The sequence below is a fragment of the Ictidomys tridecemlineatus genome, chromosome 5 (genome assembly GCF_052094955.1).
Source record: "Ictidomys tridecemlineatus isolate mIctTri1 chromosome 5, mIctTri1.hap1, whole genome shotgun sequence".
NCBI classification, from domain to species: Eukaryota; Metazoa; Chordata; class Mammalia; order Rodentia; family Sciuridae; genus Ictidomys; species Ictidomys tridecemlineatus.
In genome coordinates this window covers 114716057-114741014 of record NC_135481.1, presented here as the reverse complement: position 1 = coordinate 114741014, position 24958 = coordinate 114716057, and positions in this window count along the sequence as shown.

The following is a 24958-nucleotide window of genomic DNA, read 5'->3' as shown; positions in this document are numbered from 1 at the left end:
AAGCCATGAAGGCAAGGGGCAGCCACCCCCTTGACAACTGTGTTTTCCTCTCCTGTCTGCAGGCACTTTCCTCTGCTCCTGCCGAGGTCTCCGAAGTCTCCCCTTGATGCAGGTGTCGCCGTCCCCCGAGCCTGACCTCCCTCTGGGTCAAGTCCAGGGAGAAAAAGAGAAAGCCCCTCCCAAAGCACCAGGCAAAGCCGGGAGGAGCTCTGGCTGGGTCTGATTGGCCCGGATGAGTCATGTGCCCACCTCCACCAACCAATTGCATGGCCAGGGGAAGGTGATGCTGTCTCTGATTGGCCAGACTTGCATCCCATTTCTTCTTTCTAAGAGGCCGCGTGCAGGACCCCAAAGAGCTGACCTGCAGGTCTGTGGGACCCGCCCTGGACCTGGATGGGGGCCTTACGTCTAGGCCAATGGCTGCTCACTGGGCTCAGTAAATTCTGTTGCATTTGCCCATGACGTCTTCTAAAGACAGAGCGCAGGGCGGTAAGGTCTTAGAACGCGCAGAATGTGTCTGATGCGTAATAAATGAAAAATAGCGCCATAGGCTCCCTCACCTGCGCTTAGTTATCTTATCTTGACCTTTTCTCTCTTCTCTCGATATTAAGGCATTATCTCTCTATATGTAGTTCATGGAGGGAATGGGCAAGGATTCTGCTTTGTGCCTTATTGTAAGTCAGAGACCTGGAATGGTAGTTGCTCAATGGACGTTTGATGAATGCATGAACTAATGAAGAATGTGGTCATGAAAGAAGGAGAGAATTGGTTTATAGAGGGGTGGGCCTGTGTGGTTCTCTGCACATGCCCTTCCCACAATTTTTCTACTTGTATCCATCATTATAATATATGGATAACCAAAGGGAAGAATAGCGGCTGCCGAAGTCAAACTGAGCACCTAATTAAAGCCAGACCACGTGACCAGGAAGGCTTAGAAAAAATGTCCCAAGGTAGGCTGAAGATACTGATGGCTTATGTGACAATTTATACATGTGACAATTTATACATCTACTCATTTAATCCTGCCAAGCACTCTCTGAGGCATCAACTCTTATCATGATCCCCATGTAATAGATTGTCAATGCACACACACAGTTTAAATGCCACAGCCAAGTCGCACAGGTAGAGTTAGTTGCTGCTAAACCCCTGCTTCTCAAACATCAGTGTGCAATTTCTGAATAAAAAAGATATGCTTCCAACTCTCGTAGAACTTACAGTCTAGTGTGGAGCTGTCCAGACTTTAGCAGGGATCTTGTTAAAATGCAAATTCTGATTCTGGAGGTCAGGGGTGAGGCCTCTGCTCTGGTTGAGCTCTCAGCCAGAGCTACTGATCCATATTTTGTACTTTCAGCATCAAAGTGCTCCTCCACCCCTGAGATGAAGAATTTCTTGGAAAGCCAGACACAGGTGGCCTGGACAGAGGGGCTGCATAGTGAGCAGAAGAGCTGGTTATGCAGAGCCTCTCCAGACACCGAGCAACCGCATCTCCTAACAGTGCTCGGGGTTTAATTGCCACCTGACCCAGCCTGGCCACTTCTTTGTACTTTCTGGTGTGTCCTGCAGCCCCTGAGCCTGGAGATTCTGGTCGCAGCAGCTTGCGGTTACTGCCCTCTCCTGTTTCTGCGTGATCCCCTCAGAATCACAGAGCTCACACTTCCAGTCCTCCACCCCAGGGCGGAGCCCCTCGCCTTCCTGGACTGTTCTAGCTCTTCAGGGCTGCTGTTGGATATCTCAGCTCCAGGAGGAGGCCACCAGCCCCGCCCAGACCTTGCCCTTCCATGCCACCATGCAGTACCTCTGACTCCATGTGTGACATGAACACGCTGAATAGAGGCCCAGCCTCAGCCTCACTGCCTGGACCTCGTGTGCCTCAGTTTCCATGACTGTCAAGTGGGAAGTTGACCCTTCAGGGTCACCCTGAGATATCTGTTGGCAGGGACAGAGAAGTCTAGGGTTTCAGGCGCGCTCTCTCCCGGCAAGCACTCACAAGACATCCCCTGGCCTTCCATGACCCAGCAGCGCCCCAGGATGTGGCCGAAGGGCCAGTTCAGACCCTTGGTGTCAGATTCTTAAGAATCGGGTATCTTGCCAGGACACCCTAGGACCCGGGGCTGTCTCTGGTTCAGGTCAGTGAATGTGGCCTTCACACATGTGATGGGGCGGTGGACATGGGTGAGCCAAAGTGGAGCAGAGAACGTATCTGACATTCAGAGCTCAGCTTATGTTTGTAAATTGGATGAACTGATGAATGGATTCAGGTTCGTTCAATTTTATGAAAGCAAAATCCATGGATTCTTGCCCAGAGAGAAGGGACTGGGATGTGCTGTGTCCTTCACTGTAACACTGAGGTCTGACACATATTGTAGTTACTGAATAAATATTCATTGAGTTTGTGAGTTAAAGAAACAGAGCAGATGGGGTGATAGAATGGAACCAGTCATCTCGGCCACTCAGGATGAGTTCAAAGTCATCCTGGTGCAAGGTGTCTACTGAAGGAGCCAATGCCACTCAGGTTGCATTCGTAGATGCATGATCTTTTAAATGAAGGAGGTGGTTTCTCCTTACTCAGCTCTGTTTTTACCATCCTTGAGAATCGTCCTGCTTTCTGAACCCCCACTGTTTAAGGAAAGCTCCGACAGATTGGAAAAGTTCAGAAAAGACAGAGCCAGGGATCTGAGATAGACCCACACGAGGGCTGTTGAAGGAATATTTGGGGAGGATTAACTTCAAGAAGCGAAAAGTAGTATCTAGAAATAGTCAAAGAGCAGGGTGATGTTTTGACTATAGTTGGTCCCTCCAAAACCCCCGGGTTGAGCTGGTTTGCCATTTTGGTGATGTTGAGAGGTGGGGCCTAACAGAGGTGACTAGGTTGCTGGGTAGAATGGTCCACACCGTGATCCCAGCTACTCAGGAGGCTGAGGAGGGGGATTGTGAGTTTGTAGCCAGCATGGACCACTTAGTGAGACCCAATCTCAAAGAGAGAGAGAGAGAGAGAGAGAGAGAGAGAGAGAGAGAGAGAAGCATGAACGTCTTTCTTAGGAGGATTCATTGTCGGGTGTGAGTTAGTGGCCTTGAGTGTGGGTTGTTGGAAAGAGGCCCTTCTTCAGGTCTTGTCCTCGCTCGCAGGTCTGCCTGCCCATCTGTAATCACCACACCATGACACAGCAAGGGCCTCACTGAAAGCTGAGCAGGTGTCACTGACCCCTGACCCTCCCGACCTTCAGACTGAGCTAAATGAACCTTTTTCTTTTATAAGTCACCCAGTCTCTATATTCTGTTATTGCAACAGAAAACAGGCTGAGACAAGTGGTCCTGGGAAGGACAAGCTGAACGTTCTCTGTGTGGCTACCGTAGAGAGGCTGCAGAGTCATTTTTTAGAGCGAATCTAAAGAAGAACTTACTGTTTATTTTTTTGTGGGTGGTACTAGGGATTGAACCCAGGGGTACGTTACCATTGAGCTGTATCTCTAGCCCTTTGTATTTTTTTTTTTTTTAACTTTAAGACTGAGTTTCACTAAGTTGCTTAGGGCCGCAGTAAGTTGCTGAGCCTGGCTTCCAACTTGTGATCCTCCTGCCTCAGCCTCCTGAGTCATTGGGGATTACAGGCGTGTGCCACCTCACCCAGCAGGAAGAATTTTCTTACAGCTCAGTTATCCAAGAGTGGGAAGAACTGTTTGCTAAGATTGAGTCACAGGAGGACAAATGTCAAGTGCTCATGGAAGAAGCTGCCCCGGGGCCATTTGGCACAGTGGTCAAGTATCAGCTTCAGTCTAAGCAGACGGAGGACCGAAAGTTGGCTCTTCGAGAGCAAAGATGCTGACACAAATCCATGAAACAGGAAACAACAGAATAAGAAGATTAACTAAGTCAAAACCCCTTCATTAATAAAATTACATAAGAAAATGCAAACAACAAAATACACACACACAATAAAGCCAAGGAAAGTAACTTACTTTTTTAGTAGAAACTGAAACATAATTTAAAAGTATTCTGGAAAAAGAAAAGCTAATACATTTTCAAATCAGGGGAAAAATGAGCAAGTTTTCTGAAGAATAAAAAAAAAGGAACAAGAATTCACTTAAGAAGAAAGAGTTGATCTTTAATAGACAGGTATACATTTTTAAAAATTTGTTTTTTTAGTTGTAGTTGGACACAGTACTTTTATTTTATTTATTTATTTATTCTTATGTGGTGCTAAGGATCGAACCTAAAGTCTCGCACGTGCTAGGCGAATGCTCTGCCCCTGAGCTGCGACCCCAGCCCCCAGGTATGCATTTTAAAGAAACTGAAATGGCAGTCTGAGAAAAGGTCTTCAGCCCTGATGGTTTTGTAGGTGAATTCGACCACACTTTCAAAACACAGGAAATCGTTATCTTGTACGAATCATTCTAAAGAGAGAAAAAGGCCAGAAGATGGTATTTTTTATCAGGTCGATATCTTCTTAATTTCTAACCTAGTTAAGGTTAGTAAAAGAAAATAAAGTTATGGATTTATAGGAAAAAAACAACAAAGTCAAAAAATTGTCAGAACTAATAAGAAAGTTCTGCAAGTTGTTGAACATAAAACCAAGTTTTTAAAAAGATCAATAAATCTCTCTACATGAACAAAAAGTAAACAGAAAATACAAATTTTAAATATATACCATTCACAGGAGCCACAAAGCCACAAAATATTTAGGAAGTAAACTACAAAGGACATGACCTCTGTGAAAAAAAAAAAAATTCAGACTTGAAACATGTTTTAAAAAGATGTCAGATTTTTCCAAATTAATCTCTACATTCAACTCAGTGCCCTTCTAAACTTCAGTTGAGAATTTTTAAAGAAATAGATGTATTTATTGTAGAATATGTTTTGAGAAATAAAGGTCTGTGAGCGGCACAATCAATGGAGAAAAGGAAGTGTACCGCAAAGCCATCATGTCACAATCCAGATGGGTGCAGAGAGACGCTGGGTGGTGTGGGGAGTAGAGAAAAGCAAAATTATATCGCTCGCCAGTGGCGTATCCAAGTGCAAAGATGGATTAAAATCCTAGGTGTGAGCCACACTTATAATTCCAATGGCTCCGGAGGCTGAGGCAGAAGGATTAGAGGTTCAAAGCCAGCCTCAGCAATTTAGCAAGGCCCTAAGCAACTCAGTGAGACCCTGTCTCTAAATAACCCATAGAAAGGGCTGGGGATGGGGCTCAGTGGTTAAGCGCCCCTGGGTTCAATCCCTGGTGCAGGAAAAAAAAAAAAAAAAAGCCTAAATTTGAAAGACAAAGCAGAATAAAGGAAATCGTAGAAGGCCCTTGTGACCCAGGCAGGAACAGCTCTCCAAGTTGAGGCCACTGTGGAACAGACACTGTGGCAAGAGAGCTGACCAACTCGAGGACAGTGAAATCCAGGACGTCTGCTCCATCACAGGAAAATGTCAACAGCTCAATGACGCACAGGGACAAAGATGTCATCTCTAAAATTAAAGCATCTCATATCCTAAAATATGAAGTGAACCAGTAAAGATCTGTAAGAAAATCTACAGGAATTCCAGCAGAAAGGCAGGTGAAGAACAGGAAGAGTTTCTCACAGCCAGAGAAGTCCCAGACTGATCCACCTACCAAGAGAGGCTCCTGTTAGTAACCAGACACATTAAAGCCCCAGGGCCACCTCCCTCACATCATCAGATTATCAAGCAGCATTAGACCACAGAAAGGGCAGTGTGTGGCACGGGCTGGGCTGGGGGAGCCTTCCTGCTTGGTCCCCATACTTACCATCAGGCCAATGCTTTATAAATGGTTGTTAGACTGTGTTGTTTCCATGAGAGCAAAGTCTGTTCATGTTCAGGGCTGATGTGACTTTGTTTCTGAATATTTTTGGGGGGGCCAGGGATTGAACTCACGGGCAGTTGACCTCTGAGCCACACCCCCAGCCCTATTTGGTATTTTATTTAGAGACGGGGGCTCACTGAGTTGCTCAGTGCCTCATCATTGCTGAGGCTGGCTTTGAACTTGTGATCCTCCTGCCTCAGCCTCCCGAGCCGCTGGGATTACAGGCATGCACCACTGCGCCCGGCTATTCCGAATACTTTTGATCTGGTCAAATCCCAGGATGCAGCAGTGGTGATACCCAGGGTATAAACCAGTGCTTGGAGCCGCACAGACACCATCTGAGTCCTCTCCAGGGGTTTGCTTTTGTTTGTATAATTATTCAACCTATTTAAAAGGAAGGCTGTACCCTCCCAGAGTTGCTTCCAAAATCAGGGGTCTTCACTGAATGAGCTGGTGAAAGGCCTGTTGAGGGGCCTAGCAGGTGGGCGACTCTGCAGAAGGGAGGGTCACTAGGTGGAGTTGTCATCTCTCTTCTGTCGTCCCAGAAACCGGGTGAGATGGTCAGCATATCAGCAAGGCCTCGCTTGTCTGGCCAGAGGTGGGAACATGGGGCAAGGTGGGGTAGGTGGGCCCCAGCCTCAGCCCCAGCCTGGCTTCAGCAGGTGGGCACACCTGACCCCAGCCAGCTTACCCCACTGTGATCCTTCTGACCCCTTCCACTGATGGGGCCCAGCCCTGGGGGTCCCCAGTGCAGGCCCTGGGGGAAAGCCTGGTGCCCCCTTGCCAGGGGCATGCGGAGTCTCATTGTCATATGGGAATGATTTGGGCGCTGGGCTGCAGGGTTCTTGGGGCAGAAGCAGGCTAAGATTTCCATAAACACAAGCACTGAGCCATTTATGGGTTTTTACTAGAAATTTTATTGGCGTTCGGTCGGGTTGGCATTGTGTGTGCCTTCACATGTAAATTAGATTACGGGCGGTAGATTCAATTTAGCGGTAAAAATGTAAAGGGGTGCAGTTGGGCCGCCGGGAGACAATGCAGAGCCTGTTCTCGGGTCGACAAAGGGTGAAATCGCCAAGTGTGTGACGAGCCCAGGGAGCAGCGAGGTGGAGGACGGAGGGAGCCGCAGGGAGCAAGGACCGTCCCCCAGCTCTGGGAAGTCAGAGGAGCTGGGAGGCTCCGGCCCCCAGAGCTTGCTGCCCCCTCCCCCAAGGTACAAGGCCCCAGGCAGGTGCCATCATCTGGCCCCTTGGTCCGGACCTGACGCAGAGCACACAGATGTTTGAGCAAGTGGTCACTGCGAATTTGAAAAGGAAGCCCACATGTCCGGGGCCCACAAGGCTAGGCTGACCAAGGGCACCACTAGTTGCTGGTATTTCTTGAGCACTTGGCCGATATTTACTGTGTACCTTGCACTGTACCGAGTGGTCCCCAAACTGATCTTTGAGGTAGGGGCCACCGAGCTTCATTTCACAGACGAGGAGACTGACACAGAAAGAGCTAAAGTGACCCCAAGACAACCTGGCTAGGAGGGGGCAGAGTGGGGACCAAGCCCAGAGCCGGAGCCTCTAGATTATACTTTAATGCTCACGAGAAGTTCCATGTACCAAGCACCCGTGGCCTTTTCATGCGAGTCTGTGTGTGTGCGTGTGCATGTGCGTGTGTGTGCGTGCGTGTGCATGTGTGCGCGTGCGTGTGCATGTGTGTGCATGTGTGTGTGTGCCTGGTAGGGGTGCCTGTGAATTGATGTGAGTGTCCATCAATCTGTGTGGGTATGAATTTAAGCAAGAATGTGGAGGAGGGTAGGTGTGTGTCTGCCTGTGTGGGTAGGTGTGTATGTGCAGGTGAGTGAGCTTGTGAGTGTGAACGTGAGTGCGTGTGCATGAGGGCAGGTGTGGGTGTGTGTCTGTAGGTGTGTGCTCTCGGGTCGGTGTTCACCTGAGTGAGTGGACATGGGTGTATGTGGCAGTGGGGGTGGGGTGTGCTGACGTGTGTGTGCACTGATAAGTGTGCACATGTGGTGCCCAGTGAATGGCACACAGACTTCAGGAAGGAGGCGGTGGGGACCTCTGCTGCAGGCAGGTGGCCTGTGATGCCACCCCCCGGAAAGGCTGGTGTCATTACGGAGTCAGGTTTCTCACCCTGAGGACATGGCTCTGGGTCTCTGTCCAGGAATTCAGAACTCTGTTAGAAGACAGGGGAGGGGTCATTTCCAAAGTCCCTCAAGCACCAAGGTATGGACATTCTATAATAAACCAGAGCCAGGGAAAAGCAGAAGCATTTCTTCACTTGTCCTCCTTCTTTCACTGCCTGCTCCCTCTGGGTGTCCTGATCCTCCCCATCAGTAGGGACACACTGCCATCTATGTTTTAGCCATTTATCTTCATAAGGACCCTGCAAGGTAGGTGTTATTCTCCACTTCCCCAAAGAAGATACTGAGGCTCAGGGTGGTCCAGTGACATAGCAGCTTCACATAGGACTGCACGTCTCAGCCAGGGAATCCTGAATGGGGAAGATGCCTGAGGATCCTCTGCTGGGAGGATGTGGCTTCCTGAAGGCCAGGCCTGGCTCTGTCCTGTTCAGCAGTGTTTCCCCTATGAAGTGCGATGGCAGCTGAAGTCACTAGGGTGCCAGGTCTTCCTCAGGTGCTGGAGAAACTGCGTGTGGCTTTCATAGAAGTCCACAGACACTTCCAAAGACATGGCTACAGGAAACAAGGCCTTTGTCCCTTGCTGACTCCAAAGAGCATGTCAGGCACGGTGGCAGGCCCACAGGGGCAGTGTCAGCAGGCAGAGATCCCCTGGCACCTGCAAACCACCCGTGACCTTCCCTCCTGTGGGGAAGAGTGGTCACACCACCGAGGGACTGGCTGTCCACAGGGGGCCTGCCGTCAGACGCTGCTCTGCAGCGCACCTGGAACCCAGGGTTTGGGTCCCAACTGTGTCCCAAGTGGCTGCAGGACCCTGAACAAGCCACATCCCTCTGGGGACCGAACCAGCCTGTACCACGGAGGCTCGAATGGACAGACTTCTCCAAATGACATTTGGGATGAAGCCAGGGGAAACAGAGTGTCCCCACCTGGAGGACTGGACCAGCTTCATGATGTGCAGGGCCCAGAGCAGGTGACACTGCCTGGGTAGAAGTGATGGGGCAGCAGCAGGATAGGAAGCTGAGTGTGGGCTGTGCACTGCCCAAGTCACAGGCGCCCGGCCAGCCCTGCCAAGGAGACTGTCCTCAGGGAGCCCCAGGGCCCTCCTGGTGACGGGCAGCCATTTCCACCTGGGTGACATTCTTGCCTCTCCTCTCTTCTAGGGTGGGCGGAGTCTCTCCAAAACCAAAATGCAAAAGGCAAGCAGTGGCTTTCATCCTCGGCTGTTAGGAAAACAAAACTCTTTACCCATTAGAGAAAATACCATGTAAAGCTGCAGCCTCCATGGTCAGCCTCCTTGAGGCTGGCCTGCCTCCTGGAGGCCAAGTTGCCTGATCCCTCTTACTGTGCCCTGTCCTGCGACCAACAGTCTGGGTGCAGGTCCTGCCAGGGGCGTTCCTTGACCTGTGACTGTAGTCAAAACCGTCTCCAAGGCTCAGTCTTCGCTAGTGCAAAACTGAGAATCCCCAGAGGCACCTTCTTCAATATGATAGTCACCAAAAGCTTCTGAAGCTGCTCAGCGTCTTGTATAAACCAGGATGGCGTTGGCCTAAGGCCGCCACCTTCCCCTGTGCGGGTCCGTCATCCTCGATCACTCACGATACCTAAATACGGTGACCGCTGTGGAAATGGTCGCCATATTGTTTAGGGAATATTGACAAGAACTGAGCCTGCGCAGGCTCAGTGCAGAACAGTCTTCTCCAGGCACCTTCGACCCTCCGGGGGGACTGGCCCTGTGGCTGCGGAGCCCGTGGATTCGGAGGCGGTGGCCTGCCCAAGGCCGGAGCAAAGTTCTCATTAGACACATTAAAACTTGTTCCTGTTTGTCCCCTGAACTGGTGTCCAGGTGGGAGTTCATGACATAAGCAAGATGAAAAGTGCACCCAAGGAATCTGGAGGCTGAGTGTGGGAAACTGGCAGGAGACGGAGGCCCAAGATCAGGCGGAGGACCAGGCTTCCGCCAGTTCCAGGCTGCGAGCCCCTGCAGTGGGGTGGGAGAGAGACTCACGGTACAGAAAGGTGCCGAAGATTCATGGATGAGTTGGAAAAGTAGGTTTCGAACGGTGTGTGCAGCATGATTCTGTTAGGGAAAAAACCTACAGACCAAGCATAGATTCCCCTCTAGATAGTGACAGAGAGAAGCTCCAAATACTACACGTGATCCGGTCCGGACAGTGCAACTTTGTGCTTTTAATTTTCCTCTACATCTCTGTGCCGTCTTCATATTTATGTGCTACTACTGAAAGGTGTGAAATCGACCACTGTTTACTTATGTAGCCAGGAAGCCGGGCAGCCGGTCGCTCTCCTGAGTTGGTCCTGGAGCAGCCAGGTTGGGGGGACAGGGACGAGTCTCCATGGAGCCGGGTGGGCAGATCAGTACCTGATCTCCAACATGGGTTCCTGCCTACACCCGGCTTGTCTTGGTGGCCCCGGCGTTTGCAGGGCACCTGCCACCACAGATATCCAAGCCAACCTCCCAAAGCACACGGCTGGACACCCTCCAGCCGCCGGCCCCAGGCCCTGGGCTCCAGGCCTGGGGAGGTGGCCAGGGGCCCCCCCCACAGGGTCCTCCACCTGAAAGAGATTAGCCGGGACCACCAGAAGCCTGCAACCCTAATCGCAGGGATTTTGTTTCTGGTTCCTTTCTCCGAGTTCCTCCAGGTGTTCCTAGTGATTAGCCAGGGCCTGGGCGGCTGGTCACTGTGCCACCATTGTGTCCCCAGCCCTGTTTCCTTGACACGTGGCCTTTGGGAACGACCCCAAATAAAACCGGTGAGAGCAGATTGCCAAGTGGCGGGACCATTTATGGACGGGACGTGGCGGGGCAGGGAAACCACCCCCCTCCCCACACGCCACCTGCCCCCCCCCGCCCCCCGCCCTGGGATTTATAGCTCCTCCTCTCACCAGCCGGCCCTGGGCTGGGACCACCGACCCCAGGCACCTTGCTGCTTCTGCTGGGGCGACACCTCAGGGGCACGGGCCTGGCTTGGTGGTGCTTTCCTGCCCGCTGGCCTCCGCTAAATCCCCTGATTGCCACCGAGCAGGGATGGGATGGTCCGCTGCACAGAAGCTGGGCACAGAGGCAGATAGAGGGGAGCCCATCCGGGCAGCCTGGGTTTCTCCTGTCCCCCCTCCCTTGGATCACCTGCCCTCCTCACTGCCCCAGCACCGCACCAAGGAAGGCTTTGTCTGGGCAATGGAAGAGGCCAGGAGACCTAGCGGGTGGGTGAGGGAAGGCCAGTCCAGGTCCCATCCGCCCTGGGGTTTGGGCTCTTTCCAACCCCATCCTCGCAACAGAACTGAAGAGTCGGGAAACAAAGAAAGGGAACAAGGAGAAAAAAATGGACAAAAAGACCCTGGGGCACCGGGGGCTGAGGCAGGAGAACCAACAGTTCAAGGCCAGCCTCAGCGACTTGGCGACTTAGCGAGGCTCTGTCTCTCTGCATAACATAGAAAAGGGCTGGGGATGTGGCTCAGTGGTTAAGCGCCCTGGGTTCCATCTGCAGTAAAGAAAGGAAGGGAGGGAGGGAGGGAAGGAAGACAGACAGACAGACAGACAGACACTTGGTGCTGTCCACTGCTTCCCAGCCCCACTCCCTCCCCTTCTCGTCAGAGTCAGATAAAAGCTTGCCGGGGTGGGGGGCTCCCAAGTTCTGGAGTCCTCAAACCAAGGCTCATGGGCGGGCTTTGGGGAGCTGAGAAACACTCAGAGCCACATGAAGAAGCTTTCTGCGAAGCATTCTCCAAGACTCCTGGCTTCCCGCAGGTTCTCAAAACTCACAGAGCTCCACTAGGGTTCCCAGTTGTGAGCTACCTATTCCCTGCCTTATAGCTGGGGAAGCCTGGGGTGGTGACGGGTTCTAACCTGCATCCCGAGGTCAGGCCGGGACATCACCGGCAGGTCGGCACCTCTCAGAGGACTTGCTTTGCTCCTCTGAGAGCAGCTACTACCCATCTGGCATTTCTCATGTAACCGTCCTTTAATTCCCCAAACAACCCCGTTTTGTGGATGAGGAAAGTGAGGCACAGAGGAAGTGAAACCTTGCCCAAAGTCCCAGGGCAGGTGGCCCAGCTGCAGACCCTGCTTTTAACCACATCACCTGTGCCCGGGGGAGCAAGGCTGAAGGCCAGCGAGAGACCACATCTGCTGGGAGATTTCAAATCCTGCTATTTACTGGGGAACATTCCTTCCCCTCTCTGTGCCTTGGTTTCCTCATCTGGAAAAAGAGAGTCCCTCTAAAGTTGTTGAGTGCAGAGGAGAAAGTCCCTCTCCCGGTGCGGGCTCATGGGAAGTCCTTAGAAACGGGAGAACCTGAGACAACGGTCGGTGCTGCTGGTACTTCCACAGCTGGAGTCGGGCACCAAGGAGGACGGAGAGGTGACGGGGGGGTTAGGGGTAGGGGTTGGCCTCTCGTCCTGGGGTCAGGGTCTCCTGGAGGGCTTCGATCCAGGCAGCAGCGGGATTTGACCTCCCCCTCCGGAGCCTCTGATTGGAAAGTCCCACCCACAGGCTGCAGGTACCTCCTGGGTCCTTCTCGGGACCGTCAGTGAAGCAGGTTCGGTAGGTGGTGTCCTCCCTTGGCCAGCCGGCCACTTGCCAACCCGCAGATACCGACCTCTTCATGATCCTGGTCCCTTCAGAAACCTGGAAACAGGAAATAACACACTAGGGTAGAGCGCGGCGTGGAGCCCAGCGCAGGGACCTGATCCTGTGGTGCAGCCGGTGCAGGCAGCTCGGGGGTCCCGGGGAGGGCAGGTCAAGGGTCTTAGCAATCGTGCTTGGTTCTCTTAGGGACCTTGGCGCCCGGGGGAGGTCCAAGCCCCTTGACAGGTTCAGCCTCTTCTTCCTACAGAGCCATCAAATGGGATTGTCCTTGAGGGTCCCCAGGGATAGACGGACTTCTCTATCTCTAGTCAGGGGCCTTCCTCTGCGTCCCTAAAGGTCCAAATCCAAACCACCCTCCAGAGCCCTCACACAGGCTCCTGGCTCGGAAACTGTCCTGGACCCCTTGGTGACCTCCCTCTGCTTCCCTCCCTGTGTTGGTGACTGTGACACTCCCACCTTGCTCTCCCCCAGCCCAGGTGCTCCTCTGGAGTCTGGCCACGGATTCTAAACTCCCAAGGTCCGGGAGCGTCATGTCCATCCCCATGGGCCCTGCTCGGTGCGAGGACCTGCCTTCACGCCTCCAGGGGCAGAGGGCCACCTGCCCTAGGGAGGGGCCACTCCCTGCTGGACTCTTCTGTCCCCTGCTATAGAAGGAATGCTTGTGGCCCCCTCAGATTCGTGTGCTGACCCCAACGCTGTCATGGTGTTAGGTGGTGGGCCTTTGGGAGGTGGCAGATCATGGGGTGGAGCCCCGGGGAGCGTCACTAGTGCCTTTATTACAGTGACTTCAGAGAACGGCCTCTTCCCTTCTACCATGTGAGGTCGTAGCAAGAAAAGGCCATCAAGGAGCCAGAAGCAGGCCCTCACCAGACCTACTGGACGGGCCCACACCTGGGTCTTGGATTTCCTGCCCAGGCTATGGTATTGGGGTTTAGCAGCTCAAATGGACCAGGAGACCCCTGTTCACAGGAGAGGACACCGAGTCACAGAGAGGTTGTGTAACTTTCCTGAAACCACACAGCTACTGAGTGACAGGGATGGGATTTGAGCCCAGATGGCCTGGCTCTTAACCCTTCTAAACTAAGGTAATCCCCTACCTGCTCATCCACTCTGCTCTACACGCTGCTCTGTGGGTGGCCTTCCACTGGACACTATCAGTTAGTGCTGCAATGGCAGAGGACCATAATCAAGGTGGCTAAGAAACAGAAACCTGGGTCTGAGGGTGTAGCTCAGTGGCCGAGTGCTGGCTTAGCATGTGCAAGGCCCCGGGTTCGAACCCAGTGCTGCTCAACAGACAAAAGAGAACTCGTTGTCCCACAGCTCTGGACGCTAGAGGGCTGAGAGCAAGGCTTTACAGGGCCCTGTGCCTTCTGGAGACCTAGGGGGGTCCTTCCCGCCTGTCCCGGCTCCGTGGTTCCCGGCAGCCCAGCGTTGCTTGGTGTGTGGTGGCATCACTGGGCCTTCTCCCTGTGCCTGTCTCCATCCTCTCTCCTCTAAGGCACCCCTCCCATTGGCTTAGGTGTCTGCCCTGCTCTGTTGGGACTTTGTCTCAACTCACAGCTTCTGTCACCACCCTATTTCCAAATAAGATCCCGTTTTGAGGTACGGGATGGAAACACCAGCATTTCTTTTGGTGGGGCCTACAATTTGAGCTAGAACAGATGCATTATTTACAGCAAATATTTGCTCACATGTCCAAATATAAATGTCACCCAGTCAGAAAAATAATAATAATCAGCAAAACCCAGACCATTTTCTGGGGTGCGGTGGCACACAACCATGATGCCAGCTGCTCTCGAGGCTGAGGCAGGAGAAGTCCAAGTTTGAAGCCAGAGTGGGCAACTTATCAAAAGCTTGTCTCGAAATTCAAAAAATAAATAAAAAGAACTGGGGGTGTCGCTCAGTGGTAGAACACTCAGGTTCAATTCCAAGTACTACACAAAAAAGAAAGAAAAAAAAATGGAAATTCACACACAGGGAACACAAACGAACATGTGCAGGAGGTTTATTTATGTTACCATAACTCAAAGAAACCCAGCCTCAAATAACTTTTGCCGTGCTCTTTTATTCTGAGAGAGGAGCACACATTTTCCTCCAGGGCCATCTGAGTGGAGCTGGAACAGAGGTGGCCAGGGCATTTCTGGGTGGTACCTTTAGAAGCTACTGAGACGCTTTTGCCAATCCACAAGTCACCCTGTAGCCAAACCGTGGAGCCCTGGAAGTCAAAGCACACACAGCAATACCGCCTCCCCCGCCCCCCGCCACGGTATTATCTGTCACAGAGAAACCTTGGAACCCACAGACGCACCCAGTTGGAGAACAACTTTAGTAACTTAGGGAGCGTCCCCTGGCCAAAGCAACACTGAGGACAACTGGGAATGGGAGGGACTTGGCTGCTCTGCGATGTCCCCTGTCTCTGTCTTACAAGGGGAGGGCGGTGCAGGCTCTGCTAGGAGCGGTCATGCACTCAGGTCATGGCCAAGAGCGGCCAAGAGGTATTTCTGTTCTGATCTGCCTGCTGCCCTGAGTGAGGTGAGAGCTGTCACGTGGCCGCTGCTCACGCCCAGCGTAGGAGGCAGGCCAACAGGGCTCTGTTGGAAGCTTCCCAGAAGAATGGTGTCCAGGGTGACCGGCATGACTCATTGGAGGCACTCCCAGGCCTGGCAGGCGACTTGCTGTGCTCCGTGAAGGACTCTGGCACAAGGTCCAGCCTGTGGTCAGCAGCCCCCTCCTGCCCTTGGACACGGCACAGGGAGCTAGAGCCGTGTCTTTCTCACTTGTCCCCACGCCCTGCACCCCCAGCACCTGGCCAGGTAGGAGTGATCATCCTGTTTCAGAGGAGAGAGAATCTGGGCTCAGGGATGAGGTGGCTTCTCCAATGTCCTGGCATCTAGGATGAACCAGAGACATGCAAGAACCTGGCATCGGAACCCAAAGCCCACACCCTGTCCAGGATGTTTTAGAAACCAGATGAGAAGAGGTCAAAACGGGTGGAACAAAAAACATTGAAAATCAAGAGCAAAACAAAACCAGTTAGCCAGACAGATGCTGTGGTGCACATCCGTAATCCCAGCTCCTTAGGAGGCTGAAGCAGGAGGATGGCGAGTTCGAGGCCAATCTCAGCAACTTCGTGAGACCCTCTCTCCAAGTACAACTTAAAAGGGCTGAGGATGTGGCTCGGTATCACAGTGCTTGCTCATCATGCCAAGGCCCTGAGTTTAATTCCTAGCATCTCCCAAAAAACACAAAAAAACCAATGAGCCTAAGTGTGTATCCAGTTGGTGCATAACTGCACGGAGCGGAGCTATCTTGAGGGAAAACACAGGCATTTGACCAGGCATTTCCAGTGGAGTCTTCCCTAAGGATAAGAATCGAAAAACAGATCCGGGCTTCTTGGGTAGTCATGGGCTTCTGTAACAATTTCACTCTTGTGGTTGTGGATGTCACGCGTGTGTATTTAGTGAGATGGAAAACAGGTAATTTGCCCTCAGCAGGCAGCGGCTGGTTCTTGGGAAATGCTGAGCACCGTCTGTTTCTAGGCCCTAAGGTCACAGTAAGGGCCACCCTTGAGCTTGTTGGGCTGGTAAGCAATCTGCAGGGGCCCAGGAGGGGCCTGTCGGCAGGAGGGGTTGACAGAACCGTCCTTCCTTCCTGCCCCGAGCCCCTGTGCAGAGGGAAGGGCAGGCTCTGGCAGAGCTGGTGTGGGCACCAGGGACAGGTCTGAGTCCAGGGAAGCCACGTGTCTAGATTCCAGCTCAGCACCTGTCGCTGGCTGCAACCCCTGGGCAGCTGGGGCTTCCTGGCTGCCCTCCAACGTCTCTGGGCTCCTCTCCCAGCCTTTCAGGTAAGTTCCCTTCTAACAGGATCATGCTGTTGGGACTGGGGCTGGGGGCGAGGTGACTCTGCGCACCGCCTGCCCAGTCTGCCTCAGGCTGCACTTCACTGCAGGAGCTGCACAGGCAGCTGATTCTTCTCTCCCTGCTGCCGCCACATGCACTTGGCAACTCCCTTATCAACAAGATCTCGGTGTGCCTTGCACCTGCCTCCAGTGCCCTGGGCCTCACACAGGACACTAGATACAGCCTCCAGAGGTCCTCCTGGGGTGGTACACTCTGCAGAGCCCACCCCGCTGCGGGACTGCAAACTTGCAGGAGGTGGTGCAGGATGCTGGTCCTACTGTGGGCTTTGAGTCTGGGCAACTTGGGTTCAAACCCCAGCTCCTCTTCTTACAAACTGTGGACCTTGGGTTGGTTTAATCCTTCTGAGTTCTATTCCTCCATCTGCACAGTGGTGGTGAGGAGGAAAATAACCATAAAACAATAACGAGGCCAGGTGCACTAGCGTGTGCCTGTGATCCCAGTGACTCTGGAGGCCGAGGCAGGAAGATTGCAAATTTAAGGCCAGCTCCAGCCACTTAGTGAGACCCTAAACAACTTAGTGAAGCCCTGTCTCAAAATAAAAGCCAAAAAGGCCTGGGGTGTAGCTGAGTGGTAAAGCACCCCTGAGTTCAATCCCCAGAACCAACAAATATAGTAATGATAGCCCGCTTCATAAGGGAGTAAAGATTAGGAGGATTGCTGTGTGCAAGATGCTTCCTTAGAACAGTTCCTGGTACGTAGGACACACTCCATATGTTTATTTATTGTTATTTTTTATTATTGTGAAGGTCCAGGGGAGTGAGGATAAAGTGGAAGAGACACATCTAAGAAAGTATTTGGGAGGGCTGTGGGGGGCCCAGGGTCACACCTGCGAGGGGAGAAAAGGATGCACTTAAAGGAGGAGGACCGTGGAGGAGAGGCACCTGGGGACAGGGGTGGCTCGTCTTGCACATGTGGGTGGACACGCCCCACGGGGCCCGTGGGGATGCAGACAGGGAGCACAGGCGAGGAGGGTCCTGTGGGGCCCAGAGTTGAGGACTTGTCCTTCCCGCGTGGCAGGGACCCCCGTGCATGCGAGCCGCCTCTCCTGTCCACTGCTGGTTCGGCTCGAGGCTCTGCATGGTGTCTGTTTTCCCACCCAGCGTGGCTCTGTTGGTTGGGACAAACCCCACACCCACCACTGCCCCAGCCCCACAGCGCCCTCCCGCTGCCCAGGCATCTGTGCCTCACAGGGGAGTGGGAAGGGTGCTCTACCCAGGGACCCTCTCAAGGACCTACACAGGGGACCCTTGAGAGGGTCCCCGTGGGGAGAGGAGGGGACTGAGACTGAGGTGACCCAGCTCGCCGAGTGTCACAGCGGGGACAGGGGTGGAAGAAGCTCTCCTGCCACTGAGCCCCACTGTAGGCTCAAGCCACCTAGAAAGGAAGAGCCTTTGTCCCCCAGCCTGCTGTGCCCAGGGGATCCCAGCCAGGAGGCCGGGAGGTGGCCGTTCAGAGCCCAGCAAACCTGTGACCACGGAGCTCAGGTGGACGAGCTGCAGACCGAGCTCCCAGGGGAAAGAGCAGACTGGAAAGGCAGCAAAGCGGGAGGGGCTGGAGCAGAGGAGTAAGCTCAGGAGGCCCCAGAGACACCAGGTTAAAAACAGAAAAATGGCAGCCAAAGATGGCCAACAGCACGACCCTGTGAACAGGTTCAAGTGCAAATTACACCGCTGCTCCGTGAGCATTTCCACAGGGACAATGACGCAAAGTCACTGTCAAGGTCTGGGCCATGCGCAGGGTGGTGATTGGCAGGTGCTCGTTATGTTATTAAACGGAACCGATTGAACAATGGAATGCACCAAGAGCTCAGAGGCAGGGAAACGGGGGAAGTGGGGCTTGTCCCTGGACCAGGGCTCTGCAGATGCACAGGGACACGTGGCTCAAAGGAGGCCCGAGTCGTGAGCCCTGGAGGATGTGGCCCTGACGTGTTGGGGAGGGGGGCGGTTCACACAGGAGGAGCGGTGGCTCTGGTGTGTGAGGTCACTGACCCAGAGGGCCCCCGCCGCTCCCCAAGGTCCTGATGGCAGGTGAGGTTCTGGTGAAGCGGCCACGTGGGTGAAGCAGGGGTCCAGGCTCCTTGGCCACACAGAACCCAGAGGGGGTTACAGCCATCAGAGCCTGGGGGAGCCCTGCCTGGTCTGGAAAAGCACCCGGTGGCTGGCTGCAGCCACAGGGCAGCCCGGGCTTCCTCGCTGGGCACTGTATGTAATCCCAGTGACTCAGGAGGCTGAGGCAGGAGAACTGCAAATCTGAGGCCGGCAAGTCTCTTCCACTTTATCCTCACTCCCCTGGACCTACAAAATAATAAAAATAACAGTAAATAAACATATGGAGTGTGTCCTACGTCCCAGGAACGGTTCTAACGAAGCATCTTTCATATAGCAAGAACCCCTTGGCGAGGTGACACCTCTGGACCAGCTCAGCCTGGGCCGTTTCTTTGCCCTGCCAGGATGTCCACCTTGGGAGGTGGAGGTCACTTCATCGGTCTCTGGTTCTGGGGACAGCACCAGGATGTGTTCTGGAGAAACAGCTGTCAACCTGTCTGACTCTGTGTCCCCTTCGGACAGTTAGTTCAACCTTCCCTTATTCTTCTGTAGCGTTTGGTGGCTGCCTCTTAATTTTGAAACGAGAGTTCCCAGGCCACCTAACTGGACTGCACGTATCACTGAAAAGAGCAACACGAAGAAGAAATGAAATAGAAATCGCCTGGCTTTGGTGAGCTCATCCGTGGCCTTGGCACAAAGTAACAGAGAACCGGCTTCTGTTGGGCAGGTGGCCAGCGAGAGCTGTCTCAGGGGACAGACATGAGCCCTGGGCTGTCCTCTCCCAGCAGACGCCGTGGTGCCCAGGGAGGTGAGTTTATAATAAACTCCCACCGGGGTGTGGGGAAGTTTCACCCCAGGAAAATCTAACAGAAAACACCGAGTTTAAATATAAAATAGAGGAGGACCGGCTTTCCCAGGCTCCTGGGTCACGCCCTGCCGTGTGTGTGTGTGTGTGTGTGTGTGTGTGTGTGTGTGTGGCGTTCTGTCCTGTCCTGGGCTTTATAGGATGTCGAGCAGCATCCCTGGCCTCCCCACACCTGAGGCCAGCAGTGCCCCTGCAGGTGACCACCAAAGCTGTGTTCCAACCTGACATGCCAACACCCTCTAGGAGAATCCCCCCTCTGTGGGCTCAGATACCTGCACGAAGGGTTTACTTACGTGAATGGCAGGTGTTCTGTGGGACTGCCCTGGGCCTGGGGGGCTCTGTTCCACCCCAGAAACACTGGTCTTACCCCCTCCGCAGTTACTGCACCTACAACCCCACTACAAAGGAATCCAAAGTGCATGGGGGGGTGGGGGCAGGTGCCACTCCTGGGATGAGCCACCCCTGGGTGGCCTGCAGGGACCTCTAGCTTCACAGGATCTGGTTGGAGTCCCCAGCTGGGCAAGAGCCATCAGCGCTGGATTTGGGGTGTCAGAGAGGGGAAGCCTGGTGGCTCACGCAGCAGCAGACTCTGCTCAGCCCTGCGGTCCTTGCTCTCCATGGCCTCATGGTGTCTGGGGCGGCAGAGGCCAACATGGCCGCTTCACTCCCCTGAGGGTCATCTCAGCGGGGGGCCGGGCCAGTGGGGCTGGCTGGTCTTCTCTCTCTCTCCACATGGCCGGCAGGGGCGTCTTCACACCATCAGTCACAGGAAAGCTGAACTGATTGTAGGTCTGCTTCTAAGGGGGAGAAAGTGTCGGTCCTCTTGAAGGCTGGCCCCGGGCTGGCCCTCAGGCACTTCTGCCTGTTCTGCTGACCAAGCCAAGTTGGCAGGTCACACCCCTTCACCCCAGGGAAACAACGGGAAGCACAGCATGAGCTCACAGGGAAGGGAAACCCTCGGTGGTCATCTTGGGGAAGGATCACAGACCCTGGGCTTCCTACCAGAACCAGCATGTGGAGGCCCAGGTTCTGGCACTGAATAGGGGGCTGCACACGTGTGCAATACACACTAGCCACATTTCCATTAAAAACACATTTTTATAAAGGTACTCCTTAGGGGGCTGGGGTTGTGGCTCAGTGGAAGAGCACTCACCTAGCATGTGTGAAGCACTGGGTTCGATCCTCAGCACCACATTAAAAAAAGTATGAAATAAACAAAATAATGGTATTGTGTCCATCTACAACTAAAATTGAAATCATTTAAAACAAAAGATCCTGCTTAGTAACGACTTTTATTGAGCATTTACTCTGTGCTAGACCTGGTTCAATGGCTTGATATGTGTTTTCTCATTTAACTGCCTCCATAATTCACTTTATAGGTGAAGAAACTGAGATACAGACAGTCACTTGCCCTTCTCATCCCTCTCCTACGAATTTATGCTAAGGAAACTAGCATAAATGAGTAGGAGACTTAGCCATCAGTGCTCAGCCCATGTACTAAAATTGGAAGGATGTGAACAAGGTGGCCCCAGTCCTGGGCAAGGACGATACTCAAGTTGGTGACTCATTCTATGCTCTTTTTAGATTACAAAATAAATGAATAAGTAAATAAATAAAGACTTCCTTCTCAGGTGTTCATTCCCACGTTTTGCACAACAGGACACTGGTTAAAGCTATCCTGATATGTCCACGCAACCGAGAACTGTGTAACAGCAGGAAAAAAAATAACGGATGAGCAACGACCTCATACAGTAACGTCCCCCCATTTTGGACAAACATACCCACAAGGTCCTAAATGTGACTCTCTCTGTGATGGGAGTAAGCATGGGGTCTTTTATTTTTGTTGCTTTGTGGTATCTTTCCTTTCTCCAGTGAACACACACTGCTTTCGAGGTAAGAGAAAACCAATGTGCATCACCGCCTTGAATTCTTTTCTGCTTGAAGGAGAGAACTTGAGGCAACTGGAAAGGTTAGTGAACCAGAATCTCATCCTGCGCAGATGGGCTCCTCCTTGACCTTGTGGCCAAATTCAGGTTCCAGTAACTGAGCAAATGGATATGTGGTTGCCCAAGGGCCAGCCCAGCACCTGGCCTCGGTGACTGTGTGAGCCCACTTTCCTGAGATGATGGAGATAATAAGAGTCACGGGTTTGGAGGTGTCCGCTCATGGCCGGTGAGCCCTGTTACTTTGGGAAACCTGGGGAGAGAGCACGGCAGGAGGCACCTGGTGGAACACAGCTGCTCACCTTATGAAGGGACTCAAGGAACAAGAGAGGGAGGGGCTGGAGTCCCAATATCCCTCTGAAGGTGTGCCCCCAGTGCCCGGAAGGTCCCTCTCTCTGCCCTGCCTCTTGAAGTTTCCACCATCTCCTAATAGCTCCAAGCTGGGACACAACTTTTAACAGGGACAATCCAGGTCCAAACTACAGCAGTGACAATTGTGTTTGTGGAGCTGCTGTCCCATCCTCTTCCACAGACCACACCAAAGTCCAGCTTCTCCCCCCGCCGCCCCCGCCCCCCGCCATTTTTTATTGGTGCATTATAGTTGCACATACCGCTGGGATCTGACGTCACATTCATTACACACTAGAACCATATATTTGGCCGAGATCATCCCAGCACTTACCCACCCCTCCCTCTCCACCTCTGATCTACCTTTGGTTTTCATGAGATCCACCCCCACCTTCCCTCTCCCTTTTCCTCTCTAGCTCCCTAATATGAGAAAAAACACAGGACCCTTGACCTTCTGAATTTGGCTAATTTTTCTTGACAACATGGTCCCCAGTTCCATCCATTTTCCTGCAGATGACACCCTTTCATTTTTCTTCATGGCTGAATAACACTCTATCCTGTATAGAGACCCCTTGTTCTTTATCCATTCATCCTTTGACGGACACCTAGGCTGGTTCCACAGTCTGGCTACTGGGAACCGTGCTGCTATGAACAGGGGTATGCACGTGTCATGTAGCAAGATGACTTTAATTCTTTGGTGGTAGAATGGTGCCCATGCCTGGCCTTTTGAGGAACCTCCATACTGATTCCGTGCACAGCTTCTTCAGAGTCTGTGCCAGCTGGCAACCTCCCAGCCCCTTTCCCTCTGTCTCCATCTCGTCCTTCCTATCTTTCTGGTAGGCAGGATTCAAAGACAGCCCCCCCCCCCAGATTCTTGGCCCCTGGTGTATACATGTCTCTCTGAGTTCTTTGATCAAACAGGAACCTGGACATGGCTGTGATGAAATCTTGCAGATGGAATTAAAGTCCCAAATTAGTTGGCCTTGAGGAAGGGAGAAACCCTAGTGGATCTGACCTGATCATGGAGCCCTTAACATATAGTTCAAGAGGTCAGAGATTTGGAGTAAGGGGCTGGAATTGGGGATTGACCTGTTCCTAGCTTAGAGTTGCCCTATTGCTAGCTCAAAGGTGGAAGGGGCCACATGGCAAGGAATTTGGTGGCCTCCAGTAGCAGAGCATGGCTCCTTGCTCCGGTGAGGAGACTGATGTCTCAGGCTGGGACCACAGGAGGCAAATCCTGCCACGCGCTGAGCAGGCCCAGGGGGACTCCAGACAAGAGCAGCCCTGGCCAGCACCAAGAGTTCTGCCCTGAGATGCCTTTAGCAGGGGACCCAGCTGACCTGTGGTCAGACAGACACCTGACCCACTGTGTGGTTGTAAGTAACCTGATTCGTGGTGATTTGTTATGTAGTGACAGAAAACTGACATGCTTCCCTCCCTCCCTCCTTTTCTTGAAACCCACATGGGTAACTCCCCTTGGATCTGCAGAAACAAGCCTCAGAGTGGGTTTTCTCCTGCTTGCTCTGTGAAGTCAGGCACTGGAGCCCAGCCAGCCCAGAGGTCTGTACTCGGCCCTAGACTTTGTTCTTCAGAAAGATATAAGATGCATCATCCCCCCAAATGGGCAAGTTTGGCTGCACTCATGTCCCCTGAAGGTGGACCTAGTTCAGCACATACAGTCAAGGAGAAAAATCTCCAAAGTCAGGGACAGTAGTACACACCTGTAATCCCAGCTGCTTGGGAGGCCAAGGCAGGAGGACCACAAGTTCAAGGACAGCCTCAGCAACTTAGCAAGACCCTGTCTCAAAATAAAAAATAAAAGGGCTGGGGATGCAGGTCAGCTGTAGGTGCTCCTGGTTTCCATCCCCAGGACAGAAATCCAGAGTTGTAAGGATCCTGGAAGAGGTCCTTCTTGTTCCCTGGGAGTCTCCTTCCTTTCAATATGACCTTGTCCCTCGCCACGGCTTTCTATTCCTGCTCCGTGTGTGTGTGTGTGTGTGTGTGTGTGTGTGTGTGTGTGTGTGTGGCTGTCTGTCTGTCTTATCTACTGGTTCTAAGCTCTGGGGACATACCTGGGGAGTCTTTCTGCCCTCCAGCACCAGCGGAATGGGGAGCTCACATGGGTTAGCTGGAGCGAGAGACCTGGCCAGCCGCGACCAAGGGATGTGGAAGCCGCGTCCAAGATTCCATCCGTCTGTTCTAGACCTCTTTTCATCTGAGTGCCAGGTAGTGAAGAGGAAAAATGCTGGCGGCAAACACACTTGATTTGATTCCCAGCCTTGAAACTCACTGGCTGGACATCCCTGGGCACTGTCCCCTCTCGGCTTAAACAGCCCATCTGCACAATGGGCTACCGCGGAGGTAACGCACATGACTCCCTCGCGCACAGCCTGCCTCCGCGGTCTGTGCAGGATAATTTTCCATTCTTTCTGTTCTTTGATCTTGTTTCACTTTCTCCTGCTCTTGAAAAAAAGCAAACAGTTTTTTGGCCAGTGAGTAAGACCCTTCTAGAAAGAATTCATGTTAGAAGCACAGTAATCAGGGTTGGCGTTGGCCTTGGCCGCTGCGTGCGGCTCTGCTTGGGCTGTGGAAACTCACTCTGACAATCACTTACGACCCGTCCCTGGCCCGCACAGAGACCAGGGTGTGACAGTCCAGGGGGGTTTGATGAGGTGGGGGAGCTGGGTGGGAAGGCTTGGGGGTGTCCCAGGGGCAGGAGTGTCCCGCCGTTCAGCAGCAGTCGAGGACGCCAGGCGTCTGTCTGAGCCAATGGCCTTTGCTTCTGGGACACAGTAGCAGGCTGAGCCTCTAACCTCCCCCCGCCAAGAGGAGCCCACCAAGGGCTGTCAGATGAGGTCTCAGAGGCAGGGTGACAGTGTCCTGGGCTGGAGAGTCAGGAGCGACACAGGGAGTCCTCGGCAAAGTGGGGTTCTGGGAAGCTGCGACCCCCGCTTACAGACTATGGGGAAATTAAGGGCTCGCTGGGCAGGAACCTCTCTCACCATCCCTCCCTAGCACCCGGGCACTTGCTGTGCACACCAGGGCAGCTAGATGAGTGGGAAGACGAGGAGGGAGGGCCAAGGGGTCACCTCACGGGTGCGGAGCCAGCACGGGGAGGGGGAGACTGGCCCGGGGTCTGCTCCCAGAGTCTCTCCAGCTCAGGAGCCAATATCCCAGAGGAGGTGGCACGGGACCTCCCCTGGGTCTCGCCCTTTAAATGTTACACGCCCCTTTCCAGGTGACAGAGGTCTCAGGAGGGCCTGGCATTCTCTAGGGGAC